This window comes from Onthophagus taurus, chromosome 11, assembly GCF_036711975.1.
Source record: "Onthophagus taurus isolate NC chromosome 11, IU_Otau_3.0, whole genome shotgun sequence".
Classification (NCBI taxonomy): domain Eukaryota; kingdom Metazoa; phylum Arthropoda; class Insecta; order Coleoptera; family Scarabaeidae; genus Onthophagus; species Onthophagus taurus.
In genome coordinates, this window is record NC_091976.1 from 24,300,864 (window position 1) to 24,312,498 (window position 11,635).

Below are 11,635 nucleotides of genomic sequence, written 5' to 3' on the forward strand. Positions count from 1 at the left end.
ATAGACCTCGTAGAGACCAAATCGAGAAGAAAAAACATACGTTATTATAGAAAACCTAACGTTGCCTTCCATATTTATCGGCGAAAATCGTCTGTCGAGAGAAGATAGCACAATCAGAGGCGTTCGCAACAAGAATATAAACTCGTAGCTTAACGTTACGTGCAATAGATTACGCCACGGTCCGTCCGGCGGAGTTCCAACGTGTCGGAAAAAATCCAACGGCCGGATTCTTGGACGCATGCTCGCCTCAGCTGAGCACCCGTGACAAATTGCGGCACCTTCTGCGCGAGATTCACCGCCGAAGGCGTTCTTCCGCAAGACGTGGTCGTGCTAATTGTATTGATTCTGGAAAACAGTAGGCGGTCCGCGGAGGGGAAGGTTCGCGGAAGGAGCGCATCGATTACGGTCGCTAAACAGTGAAGAATCCGCGTCAAGATTCTTCTCGTCTTCCTTAAACGCCGAGAAATTGGAAAGCGGTACATCGACGTATAAATAACTCAACCGGAATCGACGACCCTTCTTATCATAAATGGCTATAAACGTGCGATTTGCCGACCAAGAGAAGAATTTAATGAGATTTTTAACATGTATGTTAGGACCATCGAAAAGTCAATGTGCACGGAAAGCCAAGATGACACATACAACTCGAGATAAGACCTCATGAATACAAATAACTTCCAAGTACAGACATTACGCTTCTTAATAGTGCAATAAGTGTATCGTAAAAGAATAATAATATTTAAACGCAGACGGTACTCTTTATAGTCCCATAAAGTAGTTCATTTACTTAAGCGTAGTCCATTAGTCGTTCGGCTTTTTCCTAACATCGGCCCGAGAATTAACGTATTATCTCTTATGATATAATAAGTGGCAGTAGTACGGTAGCGTGTAGCCTCTTTCATTATCGCGGGATTACCGAAAATATACCAGATATTTATTGGTTTTTAAAAGCACCCACTCCGTTTTCTTTACTCGCTTGAATAGACTGACGACGTCGTCTTAAAAGAAATACTTCTGGTTAATTGAATTGTTAATTATTCGGTTTAGTATCGTGCCGTCTTAAGATAGTGGGAAATGGAAGCCATTATTACTGTCGATAAGCACTTTAAAGGGTTTGGCAACAAGCGCTTGTATACCGGACACGGGGACCGCATGTGGGTCAGTCACGTCGGATAATAGATAATTGGTAATTATCCTGAAGATTGATGCCGCGGCGTACCGCGATGAGACAATTGATTAATACGGGAACACAGTCGTCTTGTCGTTCGATAGAAAACGAGGCATGCGCTTCGGCCATATACAGGACAAATTGCCCAAACAATTATATAAATACTGGAGATGATGTCACAAACCGCGCGTCAAGACACGAGCTGCCCATATACGGCCTAAAAGTAATAGGGCCAATTATAAATAAGTATACTGCTTACGAAGTCCACGCAGAAACAACATCGACTCCACTACAGTGACGCGCATTTTATTTGCATTTCATCGCTTGCCTAATAGGATTGTTCGTTCGGTGTTTTTTTCTTTTCATCATGTGTGGAGCAATTGGGTTTATTGCTTAATGGTTCTATTCGATGATAATTCGGCGTAATTTGCTTGGGAGATCATCCAAGATTAATCTTCCTTCACAATCACATACATCTCCAATAAAGACACGTGCATCTCTATACAACTACGATTATTGAATTGAAATTGTTTAAATTACAATTTTTAATTGGTGCCAACGAAACAACAACAAAACTCAACGAAACCATGACTTAAGACATCAACCGTCATGTTCGTTACACAATTCCATTCATATCACAGCTAGCAGATTTAACTACGCTATTTAAAAGCACGCGAGAATTGAACCCGAAGAAGTTGCGTCCCGCTGCGGTCGTCAAAAGCAACTGGTTTGCTACTAAGTCTAACGCTTGTATCGTAAACACAAAAGTCGCTGTTTAAAGCTTCGTTTCTGGGGTCAAAGGTGACGATGAAGTTACCCCCAATCCGTTTAAGTGAATAATCGCTAAAGTTCGCCACCTAACACAAAAGCTGGATAGCGGGGTATCTAAATCATATAAGACATCTTTATCTACTTGGTTAAAGGAATTCATGGTCGAGGTAATAGAAGGAATTTCAACGATTTTGGATAGGTTCTTCATCAAGATCATAAAGTCACAACATTCCGAAGCGTTAAATTTTGAAATGCCAGCGGTTTTCAGAAAGAGCAAAAGCTAATAACAACCGGCTATCCAACAACGAACCAATTATAGGTTATGAAGAACTAAACCGATTGGCAACGATAGCGAAAGACACAAGTCTAAATTAGTTGACCGCTAAAGCAATTAAAGTGACCATACTGAGACAAACACAAACCATACTAACTCCGAACAAATCCCATTAAACAAAACTTTTTTACGCTTTAAATGTCGCTTTATGGTTCTTTTCTGGTTATTTTAAATTAATCACAAAAAGTTATTTAAAATTTATATCCGTTTAAATGTCTAAACAATGGTGACACGTTCACAAACGGATTTAACAAACATTTGGGTGTCCGACAGTTTAACGCCTCTTACGGTCGATGTAATCCGTACTTATGGCCGTTAGATCGGGTATTAGACCTGAAAATGAGTAATTTACTCGAAAATCCTATTCTTGTGACAACATCCAGGTTATTTATGCTCGCTTAATTAAAAAATATCGTATACTTAGATTCAGATGTATTTTATAATCGTTATAAATACGAATTAGGCAACGTAACGTTAAGGAAAGATATGTTTCCCCGAAAAAAAGGGCGTGACTCATAATGTTGATAGCCCGAGATTAAATTAACTAATTTACTTTTTCCCGTTAAAGGATATTGAGGTGAATTCCGCCCGCCGGTTTGCAATTTACCGGACCAGTGCGAAATTGCAATCATAACGGCCGCTCTTTTCGATCGTTTACGAGCTTTCGCGTTACACCGAAAAATGCGTTAGCACCGGCGCTTTAAAACTTTTCCATTAATTATAATTAATTGTGCGTATCAATAAACATGAGCCCAATCTTGAAGGAAAAAAAAGTACAATCGCGCCCCGAGCGACGCCCCATAACATTATCTTAATTAAATGCGCCAAAATTATACGTGGCGGTCCAGCGCCTGTTTAGCGAAACACTTCGCTCGCTGATTTGATACCTGTAATTAATTTTTTCTGATAAATTAATGCGGCCGCAAATATTTCTTCCGTCGTTATCCAGCTCAACGATAGCATGGCAGATTTGACTGCAGTAAACCCATTATGATTGTCACTTTAAAAACCAACGGATTTAAAAACAACTTTTTAAGCAATTAAATGACTTAAATATCTTCACGAATTATTTTATTTTAATTAAAATTTTCGAGATTAAGTAGTAAGTTATTTTATTTAGAAAAAATAACTACTTTAGTATTTATAAATTATTGAAATTTGTCGAAAAAGATAAGTGTAGTAATAAAGTTAATGATAAGTTAATGAAGTGAGTATTTGATATTCAATTGATTTCAAAACCGGCTTTCCAAAAAATTTTGTGTTTCATCGCATATAAAGCTTATCCACTTTAGATATTAATACTTTTTGTGGTTTTCTCCAGAACTTTTCAATTTTCCTCAGAGCATCATTCTTCCTATAGTTTCCCTGTTCGGAGCTTCTCCGCATTCCATTTGCCACTGCTTTCTTATGCCATCAAACTCTTGGCATGGAAACAGGGTGTGTACCAGCAATCTTCAGTTGGAACTCTACTGAAGGTCTTCAAATACGTGCAAAAGACTCCGTAGCCTGCCAAAGTCTGCGTGGTGTAGGATTGCACTTCTCCCCATTTTTTATTCATGACCAATACCGCCGCATTTGCGATCAATTTTCTTTTACTGGCAAACTCTTTTACTGCAAATTTGACATGTCCGAGGCCTTATTCTTGTCATCAACATATCTTTGTTCAAGTATACACTCAACACTATGCACTCGACGCTGTATAACTCTATTCCATCTATGTCCAAACGAATTTCCTTTATTCTTCTTTTTCCCTGTAGGAGAACCATCTCCGCCACTTTTCATTTAAGCCCACGTATCCAGTGTATGACCTGCTGCACTGTCCATGAGGCTTTGTCATCAACCTGATGCCTATCTTTTTCTCTCACTACAATCGCCAAGTGATCGGCATACGCCACAAGGTTTACCCCATCCTCAATTCGAGTTCTTAATACTTTGTCATAAAAGGTGTTCTACAGCATTGGGCCCAAAATAGATCCCTGGGAACCTCGCTGGTTATCGACACTGTCATTCCTCTGAGCGTCACTATTGTGCAATTAGAGAAGTAATTCTGACAGGTAACCCAACCCAACCTAAACCAAAGCAACCTAACCCTCTTTTTTTTTGGCGCAGAGGAGGAAAAAATCTTTATGACTGATCCCCGACCGGATATAGCGCCTCACTCTCCAAGCACAGATGTTGTTGGCCAGGCCTACAGCACTAAAAACTCCCCCTCTCTTCCTGGAACCGCCCAACGGGGCATTTCTTCGGGGTATCTCACTTCCTTCTTTCACCTTCACCTTTCATGGAAGATTTTAAACTTGTCTTCCTCTTCTACTTTTTGATTCTTTTTCACCCTGCATTCCTTCCTTCCTCCTTCCTCGGAAACTCAACGTATTACGGAGCCTAAAAAGCAATCCTGTACCAGCACGAGGGGAAGGATTCCCCCTCTTCTGCCTTTCTTGCCATAGGAGCCTGTAAACTCTTCCGCTCGAGTTCTTCTTCTTCTTTTTTCTTCTTCTTCACCCTGTATTCCTTATTTCTTCCTCCCTCGGAAACACAACGTATTACGGAGCCGGCACGATTACCCTCTTCTGTTTTTCTTGCCATAAGAACCAATAAACTCTTCTACTCGATCGTAGCTAGTGCATCAGGAACTCATTTGCTGTAGTCAAAATTACATTTGTCTTTTCTTTTCTTTGTAGGGTGTTCTCGTGCCAAGAGATATAAATAATTACTTTTTGAAATACTTTTTATACCATACATACCGAGTCGTTGGAGGGACCCCTCCCTCTTCCCAGGTTCTAACTTCTCCTCTCCTCTGTTTCTTTCTCTTTCATTAAGTTAGTTTGGAGCTTAATTATTTCTTCTCCTTTCTCTCTTATCTCTAACAACATTTTGTGGATCACCTCAATATTGACACTCTCTCCTACTCTCATCTCAGCCAGCTTCCGCATTTCATCGAAACGAGTGCATTGAAAGATTGTATGTTTTGGGGTATCTTCCACTCTGCGTCTATACCAGCATAGATCTGATACTTCTTTTTTTATCTTCTTAAGATATGTTCCGAAAATGCCGTGAACAACAATGACTTCTGTTGCGTAATAGTTCGTGCTGGGGCCTTTTTTCTGCCACGTTTTTAAATCTTTTATAAAATGACTCGCTCAACCTGTGTACTGACTCCATCTCTCCTGCCAACGCCGGTAGACATCGTCTCTATTCTACTGTCTATTTTCACCCCTGGTCTAATACTTTCCCGCTCTCTCCCAGACTCGTATATCATAGGGAGGACTTCCGGCCAACACTCCCACCGCTTCTGCCGAGACAGTTCTATACGCCGATGTTACGTATATTGCGATTTTTCGTTCTATAGATCTGAGCATATTTTTATATTTTTTCATTCTCAGGACACTCTCCTATGCAGATGCTGCATACAAGGTTACCACCTTTGCCAGTAGCTTTCGTTTTGCTTGACTTGGTCCAACTACTCTATTTAGGCATTATACCGGAGACCGCATTTATTATTCTTAAAGTTTTTTCTGCGGTTCGGCTTAGATGGGTAGTCATGCGCAGATCCTTGTCAACATGAACTCAGAAATACTTCACTGACTTACTGCTGTAAATCACGGCATCATCCACCCTTATCTTAATTTTCTGTAATTTTCGTCTGTCTTCCAATATAACCACTTCCGTCTTTTCTGGTGTCAATTGGAGGCCTATGTCATTTAAGGTCTTTTTTAACATCATTATGCAGTACTCCGCTTTTTTCTTCACTTGTTCTGGGTTAACCCAATCCAACCCAACCTATAATAACGCTTGAAAGCTTAATAACGCTGAAGAAGTGTAAATCTATAAGCTTGTAGAGTTGTAAGCATACACAAGTATATATTATCTAATCTCAACTAATCGTTCCTTGTTTTAGGAGTTAATTAGAGGGCCACAGTGGTATTTGTCGTGCTTGTGTGGTAGTCCAACCCAACTCTAGTTGGGATAAATACACAATAATAAAATATTACTTTATATAATCTTAAATCAAATAGGATGATTTATCACAAAAAACTTTAAGTTTTGATTTATAAACAACATTTTATCAAGCAAACAGCTAACTGTATCAAAGAACTTGGCTAAATTGCCAATTTACCAGCTGTCACGCAACGTAATTGAGCAATTAAAGTTTGGGCAGGGAAAGGCAAAGCTTATTTTTTACGTGAGTAATCATCGCGCGATTTTTTACGCCACCCATACATACACGCGTATAAAAATAAACCTACCCAGATCTATGTAGATACACTAAAAGATGTTTACGACGCGTCAATGTATAAACCGTAAGTACGTAAAGTTCGGTTTTGCGTACTTACAAGAAACGGTTGCTGCGAACGTGTGAATTGTACGCACCGCTCAAGATGCCGTAACGAACCGGTAGGTCAACTGGTGCCCATTTTTGGACGACGCGGTTTCGTCCCGGGTATTATCATAATGCCGATATATGTGACGAAACGAAAACAGGGCGGCCGCACTTTCTCGCAAGAACGTTGGTTATTCTGGCGAAGTGTACACCTTCTTTTACACCTTCCAATACAAGAACGTTGAAATTCTTTGAGACTTTTAACTTTTCTTTTTCCTTAATTTAATTTACGTTATATCTTTTGACACTTGATTTTTTAATAATTCCTATATGGGTTGATGACTTTTATTTTTGGTTTTTAATTTACTTTTAGGTTTTAAATTTCATCAGTACACTGTAAAGAGTATAGCAGGTAAATTGAAGTGAAATTTACGATAAGGTAAGGGTGTACGGGTAACTTGAAACCATGGGCGAGGAGTTAACTCACTGGATAATTACCGTCTTGAGCTTTCTCATTGAATGGGACGCGGTGTGGTGGCCATAGTCATTTTGTGCGAAGGTGGCGCGGCGTGTAAATATACGCCGCGGCGTCGAATAAATCGCACGGGATAATTACCGTTACAAGTTTAACGTTATTTAGGGCCGTCGCGGTTGCCTTTGTAACGCCAGGGCCCCATTGCGCGTCGGACTCGGACCGATCCGGAATTTATCGCCTTATCCGGCGACCAGTTTTCATTTATGCTTTATCCGTTCGTCTCTTCTGCCCTCTTTTTCTCGCTCGCAGCGCCGCCGATTATTTTATCGGCTATTAAGTGATCGAGATTTCATTTGTCGTCCTTCCACTCCCGATCGGATCACTTGATTAAAGGGATTTGTCTTTTTTTATTAATAAGTAATACTATCATTTCGATCAACTTCCTTATTATTTCGTCTTTTTTATGGTTCGTTCTTTATTTCTAATGTTATGGTATGCAAGTAAAGCGGGCCATTCAATTAAGACATTCCGAGGAGCCGTTTGAAAGTCAATCTCTCGCGCCTTGACGTTCGGTGACCAATTCGATCGCCAGCCGAGTAGTACATGCCTCCAGTGGCTGTTAATCTGGAAGCGTAGGTACGAAAGGAAACCCTCGCAGAAGCCATCTCACGCTGAGACATAAACCAGGCAGAGCCATAACGGGCGCACGCAGGTGTGAGCGTCTCGGCGAACCCGAGAGCATTCCAAAACCGGAAGGACACGATGGATAGCGGGCAATAAAAGCGCGGCGTTATCTGCGCGACGGCTCAACGTCTTGCGATAAAATTGTTCCACGCGGGTCGCGGAAAACGATAAATTCGTCCTCTTCCATAATTGTTCCGCTTTCCACGATTGTGTCTTTTCTTTCCGCGATTGTCTCTTTTCGATCGAGTCGTTCTCAGGCCCGTCGAAGAACACGATACGCGATCGTAAATCGACATTATACAATGAATTTCACTTAAGATACAATATACAATAATCTAATGCTGAATAACAAATAAAACTAGACTAACACTAGCACTATAACTAACACTAGACCTAGAACTCTAGAACTAGAAACATTCCGTTTAGCCCTGCGTCTCTTAAGACGGCTAAACCTGAATGTTTCTAGTTCTAAGTTTAATGTTAGTTCTAGTGACGGTGGTAGGTAGCGCTAGTTAACATTAGATATCACTGTGTTGCACATTTTTATTGAATCAAAACTAGAACTAACACTACACTTAGAACTACGAAACTATCGGAATTTAAAAAAAGTGTTCGTCGAAAGAACCTCTCGGAACGAACTCTCTCGTCTTAAAAGGATTCTGGCCTCAGACCCGGACCGGCGAATAGGTTTATTGCAGAAGGATGACGGTTGGTATACCGACAACCTTCTACAAAGCTTGTAGCTTCTAATGAATGTGCATTTTTCAGGTTCGGTAGACTCTATAGTAGCTCATGGAGACATCGACTGCAGAAGACTGGCTGTTAGCTGAGAAGATCAGCACGCAGGATAAAATGAGGTGGGCAATAAACAGCTTTTAACAAGCTCCTGGAGCTGATGGCATCGTACTCGCCCTGCCGCAGTGAGGATTGGAAGAATTGATACCTCACCTAAGGAACATCTTTCAGGAATGATTGGCGTTTCGCTACATTCCCAGTTGTTGGCGTGAGGTTTTGATGAACTTCATACCTAAACCGAGTAAGCAAAACTACTTCCTTCCGAAGTCTTTTAGACCAATCAGTCTCTTCTCATTTTTATTAAAAACCTTAGAGAGTCTGTGCGATCGTTACATAACGGATGTTTGTCTTGTCGATAAACCCTTAGATTCTAATCAACATGCGTACACCCAAGGCAAGTCCACACTGACAGCTCTTCACAGTGTGACCAGTTTTGTTGGGAGGGCGTTGGACTCTAAAGAGCCCGCCTTGGGAGTATTCATAGATATAGACGGCGCCATTGATTATTAACGAGGCTTTGGCTGAGTATACTCTGTGGCTGAATAGAGAACTCCCTCAGACAAAGAATCGTCAAGCTAAGGGCTGGCAACGCCACCCATAAAAAGGCTGTAACGCGAGGATGTCCTCAAGGAGGTGTTCTTTCACCACTTCTATGGAACCTCATTCTAGACAGCGCTATTGAACGCCTCAAAGAGGCCAAATTCTTTACCGTCGGCTATGCTGATGATCTAACTATCAGGGGAAAACATGTGGGGGTGTTATTTGGCAGGGTACCAGAGGCTATCAATATAGTCGAGAAATGGTGTGGAAGGCAGAAATTGTCAGTTAACCCCAATAACACCGATTTAATCCTTTTCACACGGTTGCGAAAAATTGGTAATTTTCTAGTGCCCTTGTTCGGAAAATGCCCACTGAGTTTGTCTAAAGAGGTTAAATATCTGGGTATCACTCTGGATAGCAAACTATCGTGGAAGTCACACCTATATAATAGAGTAAAGAAAGCTAGTGTCGCATTTGGACAGTGCCGAAGGGCGATTGGAAAGATATGGGGTTTGTCACCCAAATCTGCCCACTGGATCTACACGGCTGTGATACGACCTATACTCACTTATGGTGCAGTAGTATGGTGGTCAAAATCCTTACAGGTTACCACCACTACCGCACTAAATAGAATACAGAGACTTGCGTATATGTATGTTACAGGTGCCATGAGGACGACCCCCACTGCGGCCATGGAAAACATGTTAAACTTGCCACCTCTACATTTATATATTCAGGAGGTGGAGCTGATTACCATGTTACCATGTTGCAACTACGGGAAGTAGGACTTTTCAAGGAAGAGGAAACCGGAGGAAGTGCAGCACTTTGGAGGGAGGCGTTGACAAACACACCTCTATTAGAATGCTGCACGGACTATTACCGGCTACATTCACATTTTCAAGGAAATACCTCACCCATTGTGGTTCCACAGGAGTAGATGAAAATACATACATAGACCTAGAAAGTTTCGGGTTTCTAGTTCTCTTTATTCTAATTATTACTCTTTATTCTAGTTCTCTTCTAGTTTTGCACTAGCACTATCACTAGAACTTTTCATCGAGACCTAGAAGTAGAATCATTCGGGTTTAGCCGTCTTGAAAGACGTGCGGCTAAATCCGAATGTTTCTAGATCTAGGTCTAGTGTTAGTTCTAGTTTTGCACTAGCACTCCTTTTTCCAAGCAAAACTTTTCCTTTGCAAAACTACCCAACACCTATTATATAGTAGTCTCTTGACTATGGTTACTGCAATCATATATTGCGAATTATATGAAATTCATGGTATAGTATAGTGCGTTTAATTGTAAGTTTCGGGAAGGTGCGATTAATAATAATAAAAAGCGAATGTAATGATCGAGCTTAACGGCAGATACTCACCATTACTCAAGATCTGGTACGACGTGGTAGGGGCGTCGCGAGAGGCGGGTTCAATTTATCAAATTTGTTCCAGGATCCGAATAATTGGGTTAATTATGGGGGACTATTTTTTAGCGTATCGGTTTCGTAACGAAACGTGTAATCAAATCAAGCCGCGGAGACACGAAATATAAACAAGATTAATTTTGAGCGGCCTCCGTAGTATTAACGCATTCTTCATCCTTTCTCGCGCAACACCCTTGCGCTTACGTTTTATTAACTTGGAACTTTTCGGTCCGGTTCAGATTTCGCGAACCGCTACAACTTATTAATTTAAATTAGGGTATCTAATTGAGCCGGACATAAATAATCCCTTATCTGAGCAATAATATTGCAAAAAAACGGTACCCCGCTGTTTAATACTTTCGAATCGAACGCGTTTCTCGCTTAAAATCCGGACCACATTGGTTCCAGATTGGCCCGATTTCTTACCTCGTAATGCTATAATATAATCGATCGTTCCTGCGGAGAAACGCCGCTAATTGATTCTTTTAAAACTTAATTACCGAAATAAAAGGTTATTTGAAAAACGCGATACCAACCGGGCCAGCTACGTGGCGTTTACACATCTGCAGAAGATAAATCGCCAAGATCCTATCGCACGACACGGTTGTTCCTTGACATAATTCGGGTACAATCTGCTGGTCGCTTCTTATCTCGTACCGGACATAAAGAACGAATAAAATAATAATAAATTTACTTGCGTGTATTAATAAATCTTTCGTAACGGATATTTATTACTTTATAGGTTGCCAAAACTTAACCTTTTACTTATAAATAATATGAATTAAATTTTAATTAATAATCAACAAGTTAATTTATCGATCTATTCCTAAAAAAAATAAGAGCGAATTGGTGCTTTGCTACATTTAATGAAGAGCAATTTCTAAGTGACCTGTAGTCAATCCCCTGGTATATGATGGATGATATGTTGTTCATGTATCTGCGATGTCGTTATTCAATAAGCATGCGCCGGTCAGAGTTCGTCACTATGTTCTTTTATCAAATCCTGAAGAGTGATGTCCCGGTGTACTTGTATGAACGGTTACAACTAATTGTAAGAATAGAAGCTCATGAGGTTAACATTCGTAGCCATAACCTTCTTACTATTTCAAATCATAATTCTCAGTTAT